This window comes from Dreissena polymorpha, chromosome 3 (assembly GCF_020536995.1).
Source record: "Dreissena polymorpha isolate Duluth1 chromosome 3, UMN_Dpol_1.0, whole genome shotgun sequence".
Classification (NCBI taxonomy): domain Eukaryota; kingdom Metazoa; phylum Mollusca; class Bivalvia; order Myida; family Dreissenidae; genus Dreissena; species Dreissena polymorpha.
Genome location: NC_068357.1, coordinates 86,396,879 through 86,406,658, shown reverse-complemented (window position 1 = coordinate 86,406,658; position 9,780 = coordinate 86,396,879). Strand labels below are relative to the sequence as shown.

The following is a 9,780-nucleotide window of genomic DNA, read 5'->3' as shown; positions in this document are numbered from 1 at the left end:
ATAAAAGAAGCTAGACATTTATAAGTGAAGATGATATGCAATGTGTGTTTGAAAGAAAAGAAGGGGTTGGAGTAACATTCATTTGCAGCATAGACAAAGTAGTTTGTAAAAATATAGAGCAAAGAGCTTGCAAAATGTTAATTTGAATATTCTGGATTCTGTGTAAAGGTTTGTTAACGTGATTTGTGATCATGATGATGTGGGATGTGGTGGGGAAAATTAGTTGCATTTACAGATTAAAGGTCATGAAAGGAGGAAAGCACTTAACAATAGCCACTAGGTTATATGGGCCTCGACTGATGGTCTAGTTTCAAGATGTGGGGAGGACCTGTTGTCCTGGCTCTGAAGTAGTCGCCTCAGAATGGTACAGATTGTGGAAGCTGGCAAAATTAGATGTTGTTTACCCTGCCTAGGTTGGTTTGGAGTGTATAAACCTGAAATCATTATGTTTAAGGTAGAGAACATAGTGTGTATATTTTTAACCACTGGATAAAGCATAGAAATACAATATAGAAATATTAAATGCAATTTTTAGAATGCAAAAGGAATACAGCACTTTTAAAGTCTGTCTTGGGAAAAGGGTGGGGTGGATAACATTTCCTTGAAGAGCAGACAATAGAGGAAGTCCCAAGATGCTTTATTAGCTCCGTGTGTACCCCTTGGCCTGTCGGAATGAGAGCTGAGAACCAGTCATCCCTCAACAAAATTGCCTCTTGATTTCTACATTGTGACAGCCCTTATCACCTCTGATGACTTCTGTGTCCATCATATAGTATTCGGACCAATAGTGCTTGTTCCATTCAGGCATAGTAGCTATTATAATGTAATGAATAAATTATGAAATAATTTCAGTTGTAAAACCTCTTGAATCGGGTAAAATGTTTTACATTAGTCAAAATGCAATTTTAATCATTCATTGCAATTGTGTGGATGCGAAAGGACTAAAGATCTTTAAAATGGTTATTGTGAATGCGTGTGGTGGATAACATTTCTTTGCAGAGCAGGTTATTGAAGTCGTCCCCAAGTTTCCATAGGAAGCTCCGTGTGTATCCCCTTGGCCTGTCTGAAAGAGAGCTGGGAACCAGTCATCCCTGTACAAAATTGCCTCTTAATTTCCACCTTATGACTTCCCTTATCACCCGAGATGACTCCTGTGTCCATCAGATAGGATTCGGACCAATTGGGCCACAGTGCAGCTTTCATGGTTTTGTGAATAAATTTGTTATTTTAATTTAATGTGAATTTAAATATGTCTTTTGTCAACAGAAAAGGTGCTAAATGAGTCATAATGCGCATTTTATAATATTCAATGCAATTGTTAGAATGCAAAAGGAATTGAGATCTTTCAAATGGATCAATGGAAAAAGGGTGGGGATAACGTTTCTTTGCAGAGCAGGTATTGGAAGTAGCCCGAAGTTGCTGTATCCCCCCTTGGCCTGCCTGAAACAGAACTGAGATCCAAACATCCCTCAACAAAACTGCCTCTTGATTTCTGCCTTGTAACAGATCTTATTACCTGTGACTTCTGTGTCCGTCATCATATAGGATTCAGACCAATAGGATTGGGATCATGCAACTTTAACAGTATAATGAACAAATGAGTATAACTTATGTACTGGTAATAACTTAATTGATATTGTCCTTGTCAAATTAATTTAAATAGTGTTTTTATTAATTGGTTGTGCAAACAGTTAAACAAAAGTATACATGTAATCTTTCTTATTCAATTAATGAATTTTTATTCACATTATATTTTATTGAGCACTGTAATTAGCAATTAAATACAGAATTTATTTATTTCAAATTGTTAATAAATGGGGAGGGCTGGAGAAACGTTTGTTTACAGTAATTTTGCAGATTATTACATGGAAGTATCCCAAAGAGAAGTATAATCCTACATGTTCATCACCATGGCCTGAATGTAGAATATCAACTTGTGGGAGTTGGTCTCCGAATATCCCGCTCAACTAAAATGGCTGTTGGTTTCTACCATTTCACCATCTGGAATCACCTCCTGACCCTTGTCTGACCATCATGGGGTACTGCGTGGGGCAATGGCTGTTGACCAGCTTCATCCAGGCATCTGTCCTCTGAGCGAGTTTCTCAAGCTGTCCCAACGTCTTGCCCATCAACATGCCTGATTTTTTTACCTTTTACCCCTTTTGGCGAGGCCCGAGTGGAATGATTGCCCTTTATTTGCAACCGTGTTCGTAACTATAAAAAAGAGGTTAGTTGTGTGTATTTTTTTTATATGGAAGATAGCATTTTATAAATGAAAAACAATTTCTTCTATTCAACTAGCCTATATTGTCCATGTTATGATACTTACTGCAGTTCTTTAAATTGTTTGAAAGTGGGATGAAAGTGGGAATGGGTGGAAAAGCATTTCTTTACAGAGCAGAAAATGAAGTTATCTAATTGCCGCACGACTCCCTCATCAATGCCCGTCTGTTGAATGTCCATGCATAGAAGTTCATTAACAAATGTTCTGACGAATTTTCTTCCTAACTTTGACGACCCTTTTTCACTTGTGACAATCCATTCAACCATTGGACCATTCAACCACTCATTTTCGTGGAGGTACTCAAGCGGATTGAAAAGGTATTGCATCACTGATGGTAATTCTGTACCTTGTCTGAGTATCGGCTGCAGCCCAGTATTTGAATTAGTTAATTGATTTTAAAATTGTAGTTTGCTAATTTTGAGATTAAATGTTGATCGTGCAATTATGTTTTTTAATGTGAGTTACTAAAGACAAGACTGTTTACTCAATGAAATTAACAATGTACTTCTTACATGTATGTGAATATGAAAGGGGTGGGGAAACATTTTCTATGCAGTAATTTGCAGAGACAAGAGGTGTCTTGAATGCTGTAAAAAGCCGTCTCCTAGACCTGTTAACAGAACGTCCACAGATCCCATTGGTAATCTAAAAGCCCTCAACAATATTGCCTCCTTGGGTGGTTCCTCGTCGCCATACTTGGACCTGTTTTGTCCAGACTATTAATGCCATCCAGCCCATCAGTTTTCTTGGGATACCCATTTGGACAGACTTCTGTTTCATTTTTTGCTGTTAAAGGTAATCTAGTATGCAACTATAATTTTGAAGTTTTAGCTGACAAAAAGATCTCGCACATGGTTAAGAAGGATCAGAAAGATGATCATGTTCAATTGACCTTCAAAAGAAAAAAAAAGATTATAACAGAAGCTAGACATGTATAAGTGAAGATGATATGCAATGTGTGTTTGAAAGAAAAGAAGGGGTTGGAGTAACATTCATTTGCAGCATAGACAAAGTAGTTTGTTAAATATAGAGCAAAGAGCTCGCAAAATGTTAATTTGAATATTCTGGATTCTGTGTAAAGGTTTGTTAACGTGAATTGTGATCATGATGATGTGGGATGTGGTGGGGAAAATTAGTCGCATTTACAGATTAAAGGTCATGAAAGGAGGAAAGCACTTAACAATAGCTACTAGGTTATATGGGCCTCGACTGATGGTCTAGTTTCAAGATATGGAGAGGGCCTGTTGTCCTGGCTCTGAAGTAGTCGCCTCAGAATGGTACAGATTGTGGAAGCTGGCAAAATTAGATGTTGTTTACCCTGCCTAGGTTGGTTTGGAGTGTATAAACCTGAAATCATTATGTTTAAGGTAGAGAACATAGTGTGTATATTTTTAACCACTGGATAAAGCATAGAAATACAATATAGAAATATTAAATGCAATTTTTAGAATGCAAAAGGAATACAGCACTTTTAAAGTCTGTCTTGGGAAAAGGGTGGGGTGGATAACATTTCCTTGAAGACCAGACAATAGAGGAAGTCCCAAGATGCTTTATTAGCTCCGTGTGTACCCCTTGGCCTGTCGGAATGAGAGCTGAGAACCAGTCATCCCTCAACAAAATTGCCTCTTGATTTCTACATTGTGACAGCCCTTATCACCTCTGATGACTTCTGTGTCCATCATATAGTATTCGGACCAATAGTGTTTGTACCATTCAGGCATAGTAGCTATTATAGTGTAATGAATGAATTATGAAATAATTTCAGTTGTAAAACCTCTTGAATCGGGTAAAATGTTTTACATTAGCCAAATGCAATTTTAATCATTCATTGCAATTGTGTGGATGCGAAAGGACTAAAGATCTTTAAAATGGTTATTGTGAATGCGTGTGGTGGATAACATTTCTTTGCAGAGCAGGTTATTGAAGTCGTCCCAAGTTTCCATAGGAAGCTCCGTGTGTATCCCCTTGGCCTGTCTGAAAGAGAGCTGGGAACCAGTCATCCATGTACAAAATTGCCTCTTAATTTCCACCTTATGACTGCCCTTATCACCCGAGATGACTCCTGTGTCCATCAGATAGGATTCGGACCAATTGGGCCACAGTGCAGCTTTCATGGTTTTGTGAATAAATTTGTTATTTTAATTTAATGTGAATTTAAACATGTCTTTTGTCTACAGAAAAGGTGCTAAATGAGTCATAAAGCGCATTTTATAATATTCAATGCAATTGTTAGAATGCAAAAGGAATTGAGATCTTTCAAATAAATCAATGGAAAAAGGGTGGGGATAACGTTTCTTTGCAGAGCAGGTATTGGAAGTAGCCCAAAGTTGCTGTATCCCCCCTTGGCCTGCCTGAAACAGAACTGAGATCCAAACATCCCTCAACAAAACTGCCTCTTGATTTCTGCCTTGTAACAGATCTTATTACCTGTGACTTCTGTATCCGTCATCATATAGGATTCAGACCAATAGGATTGGGATCATGCAGCTTTAACAGTATAATGAACAAATGATGTACTGGTAATTACTTGATATTGTCCTTGTCAAATTAATTTAAATAGTGTTTTTATTAATTGGTTGTGCAAACAGTTAAACAAAAGTATACATGTAATCTTTCTTATTCAATTAATGAATTTTTATTCACATTATATTTTATTGAGCGCTGTAATTAGCAATTTAATACAGAATTTATTTATTTCAAATTGTTATTAAATGGGGAGGGCTGGAGAAACGTTTGTTTACAGTAATTTTGCAGATTATTAAATGGAAGTATCCCAAAGAGAAGTATAATTCTACATGTTCATCACCATGGCCTGAATGTAGAATATCAACTTGTGGGAGTTGGTCTCCGAATATCCCGCTCAACTAAAATGGCTGTTGGTTTCTACCATTTCACCATCTGGAATCACCTCCTGACCCTTGTCTGACCATCATGGGGTCCTGCGTGGGGCAATGGCTGTTGACCAGCTTCATCCAGGCATCTGTTTTCTGAGCCGAGTTTCTCAAGCTGTCCCCACGTCTTGCCCATCAACATGTCTGATTTTTTACCTTTTACCCCTTTTGGCGAGGCCCGAGTGGAATGATTGCCCTTTATTGGCAACCGTGTTGGTAACTATAAAAAAAGTGGTTAGTTGTGTGTATTTTTTTATATGGAAGATAGCATTTTATAAATGAAAAACAATTTCTTCTATTTAACTAGCCTATATTGTCCATGTTATGATACTTACTGCAGTTCTTTAAATTGTTTGAAAGTAGGAATGGGTGGAAAAGCATTTTTTTACAGAGCAGAAAATGAAGTTATCTAATTGCCGCACGACTCCCTCATCAATGCCCGTGTGTTGAATGTCCATGCATAGAAGTTCATTAACCAATGTTTCGACGAATTTTCTTTCTAACTTTGACGACCCTTTTTCACTTGTGACAATCCATTCAACCATTGGACCATTCAACCACTCATTTTCGTGGAGGTAATCAAGCAGATTGAAAAGGTATTGCATCACTGATGGTAATTCTGTACCTTGTCTGAGTATCGGCTGCAGCACAGTATTTGAATTAGTTAAGTGATTTTAAAATTGTAGTTTGCTAATTTTGAGATTAAATGTTGATCGTGCAATTATGTTTTTTTAATGTTAGTTACTAAAGACAAGACTGTTTACTCAATGAAATTAACAATGTACTTCTTACATGTATGTGAATATGAAAGGGGTGGGGAAACATTTTCTATGCAGTAATTTGCAGAGACAAGAGGTGTCTTGAATGCTGTAAAAAGCCGTTTCCTAGACCTGTTAACAGAACGTCCACAGATCCCATTGGTAATCTAAAAGCCCTCAACAATATTGCCTCCTTGGGTGGTTCCTCGTTTTGGACCTGTTTTGTCCAGACTATTAATGCCATCCAGCCCATCAGTTTTCTTGGGATACCCATTTGGACAGACTCCTGTTTCATATTTTGCTGTTAAAGGTATGCAACTATAATTTTGAAGTTTTAGCTGACAAAAAGATCTCACACATGGTTAAGAAGGATCAGAAAGATGATCAAGTTCAATTGACCTTCAAAAGAAAAAAAAGATTATAAAAGAAGCTAGACATTTATAAGTGAAGATGATATGCAATGTGTGTTTGAAAGAAAAGAAGGGGTTGGAGTAACATTCATTTGCAGCATAGACAAAGTAGTTTGTTAAATATAGAGCAAAGAGCTCGCAAAATGTTAATTTGAATATTCTGGATTCTGTGTAAAGGTTTGTTAACGTGATTTGTGATCATGATGATGTGGGATGTGGTGGGGAAAATTAGTTGCATTTACAGATTAAAGGTCATGAAAGGAGGAAAGCACTTAACAATAGCCACTAGGTTATATGGGCCCCGACTGATGGTCTAGTTTCAAGATGTGGGGAGGACCTGTTGTCCTGGCTCTGAAGTAGTCACCTCAGAATGGTACAGATTGTGGAAGCTGGCAAAATTAGATGTTGTTTACCCTGCCTAGGTTGGTTTGGAGTGTATAAACCTGAAATCATTATGTTTAAGGTAGAGAACATAGTGTGTATATTTTTAACAACTGGATAAAGCATAGAAATACAATATAGAAATATTAAATGCAATTTTTAGAATGCAAAAGGAATACAGCACTTTTAAAGTCTGTCTTGGGAAAAGGGTGGGGTGGATAACATTTCCTTGCAGAGCAGACAATAGAGGAAGTCCCAAGATGCTTTATTAGCTCCGTTTGTACCCCTTGGCCTGTCGGAATGAGAGCTGAGAACCAGTCATCCCTCAACAAAATTGCCTCTTGATTTCTACATTGTGACAGCCCTTATCACCTCTGATGACTTCTGTGTCCATCATATAGTATTCGGACCAATAGTGCTTGTTCCATTCAGGCATAGTAGCTATTATAATGTAATGAATAAATCATGAAATAATTTCAGTTGTAAAACCTCTTGAATCGGGTAAAATGTTTTACATTAGTCAAAATGCAATTTTAATCATTCATTGCAATTGTGTGGATGCGAAAGGACTAAAGATCTTTAAAATGGTTATTGTTAATGCGTGTGGTGGATAACATTTCTTTGCAGAGCAGGTTATTGAAGTCGTCCCCAAGTTTCCATAGGAAGCTCCGTGTGTATCCCCTTGGCCTGTCTGAAAGAGAGCTGGGAACCAGTCATCCCTGTACAAAATTGCCTCTTAATTTCCACCTTATGACTTCCCTTATCACCCGAGATGACTCCTGTGTCCATCAGATAGGATTCGGACCAATTGGGCCACAGTGCAGCTTTCATGGTTTTGTGAATAAATTTGTTATTTTAATTTAATGTGAATTTAAATATGTCTTTTGTCTACAGAAAAGGTGCTAAATGAGTCATAATGCGCATTTTATAATATTCAATGCAATTGTTAGAATGCAAAAGGAATTGAGATCTTTCAAATGGATCAATGGAAAAAGGGTGGGGATAACGATTCTTTGCAGAGCAGGTATTGGAAGTAGCCCAAAGTTGCTGTATCCCCCCTTGGCCTGCCTGAAACAGAACTGAGATCCAAACATCCCTCAACAAAACTGCCTCTTGATTTCTGCCTTGTAACAGATCTTATTACCTGTGACTTCTGTGTCCGTCATCATATAGGATTCAGACCAATAGGATTGGGATCATGCAACTTTAACAGTATAATGAACAAATGAGTATAACTTATGTACTGGTAATAACTTAATTGATATTGTCCTTGTCAAATTAATTTAAATAGTGTTTTTATTAATTGGTTGTGCAAACAGTTAAACAAAAGTATACATGTAATCTTTCTTATTCAATTAATGAATTTTTATTCACATTATATTTTATTGAGCACTGTAATTAGCAATTAAATACAGAATTTATTTATTTCAAATTGTTAATAAATGGGGAGGGCTGGAGAAACGTTTGTTTACAGTAATTTTGCAGATTATTACATGGAAGTATCCCAAAGAGAAGTATAATCCTACATGTTCATCACCATGGCCTGAATGTAGAATATCAACTTGTGGGAGTTGGTCTCCGAATATCCCGCTCAACTAAAATGGCTGTTGGTTTCTACCATTTCACCATCTGGAATCACCTCCTGACCCTTGTCTGACCATCATGGGGTACTGCGTGGGGCAATGGCTGTTGACCAGCTTCATCCAGGCATCTGTCCTCTGAGCGAGTTTCTCAAGCTGTCCCAACGTCTTGCCCATCAACATGCCTGATTTTTTTACCTTTTACCCCTTTTGGCGAGGCCCGAGTGGAATGATTGCCCTTTATTTGCAACCGTGTTGGTAACTATAAAAAAGAGGTTAGTTGTGTGTATTTTTTTTATATGGAAGATAGCATTTTATAAATGAAAAACAATTTCTTCTATTCAACTAGCCTATATTGTCCATGTTATGATACTTACTGCAGTTCTTTAAATTGTTTGAAAGTGGGATGAAAGTGGGAATGGGTGGAAAAGCATTTCTTTACAGAGCAAAAAATGAAGTTATCTAATTGCCGCACGACTCCCTCATCAATGCCCGTCTGTTGAATGTCCATGCATAGAAGTTCATTAACAAATGTTCTGACGAATTTTCTTCCTAACTTTGACGACCCTTTTTCACTTGTGACAATCCATTCAACCATTGGACCATTCAACCACTCATTTTCGTGGAGGTACTCAAGCGGATTGAAAAGGTATTGCATCACTGATGGTAATTCTGTACCTTGTCTGAGTATCGGCTGCAGCCCAGTATTTGAATTAGTTAATTGATTTTAAAATTGTAGTTTGCTAATTTTGAGATTAAATGTTGATCGTGCAATTATGTTTTTTAATGTGAGTTACTAAAGACAAGACTGTTTACTCAATGAAATTAACAATGTACTTCTTACATGTATGTGAATATGAAAGGGGTGGGGAAACATTTTCTATGCAGTAATTTGCAGAGACAAGAGGTGTCTTGAATGCTGTAAAAAGCCGTCTCCTAGACCTGTTAACAGAACGTCCACAGATCCCATTGGTAATCTAAAAGCCCTCAACAATATTGCCTCCTTGGGTGGTTCCTCGTCGCCATACTTGAACCTGTTTTGTCCAGACTATTAATGCCATCCAGCCCATCAGTTTTCTTGGGATACCCATTTGGACAGACTTCTGTTTCATTTTTTGCTGTTAAAGGTAATCTAGTATGCAACTATAATTTTGAAGTTTTAGCTGACAAAAAGATCTCACACATGGTTAAGAAGGATCAGAAAGATGATCATGTTCAATTGACCTTCAAAAGAAAAAAAAAGATTATAACAGAAGCTAGACATGTATAAGTGAAGATGATATGCAATGTGTGTTTGAAAGAAAAGAAGGGGTTGGAGTAACATTCATTTGCAGCATAGACAAAGTAGTTTGTTAAATATAGAGCAAAGAGCTCGCAAAATGTTAATTTGAATATTCTGGATTCTGTGTAAAGGTTTGTTAACGTGAATTGTGATCATGATGATGTGGGATGTGGTGGGGAAAATTAGTCGCATTT

At 37.2% G+C, this 9,780-nt stretch overlaps 2 long non-coding RNA genes across 16 annotated transcripts in view; one reads left to right on the top strand and one right to left on the bottom strand.

Annotated features, from left to right (window-relative positions):
- The window catches only part of LOC127875111 (uncharacterized), a 36,068-nt gene that overhangs the window by 7,897 nt on the left and 18,391 nt on the right, over window positions 1-9,780 (top strand). For 13 of the 15 annotated variants that reach the window (XR_008047280.1, XR_008047279.1, XR_008047276.1 and 10 more), the window contains exons 2-3: window positions 169-3,079; window positions 6,244-6,632. This is a non-coding gene — a long non-coding RNA (uncharacterized LOC127875111). Of the gene's footprint in view, window positions 1-168; window positions 3,088-6,243; window positions 6,633-9,780 lie in introns of all 15 variants that reach the window. The other 2 variants (XR_008047287.1, XR_008047274.1) reach the window with 2 other exon arrangements.
- On the bottom strand, window positions 2,692-9,670 carry LOC127875113 (uncharacterized). The gene is made up of 3 exons (XR_008047289.1): window positions 9,529-9,670; window positions 6,151-6,332; window positions 2,692-2,986 (listed from the first exon to the last, which is right to left on the bottom strand). It is a non-coding gene; the product is annotated as an uncharacterized LOC127875113 (long non-coding RNA).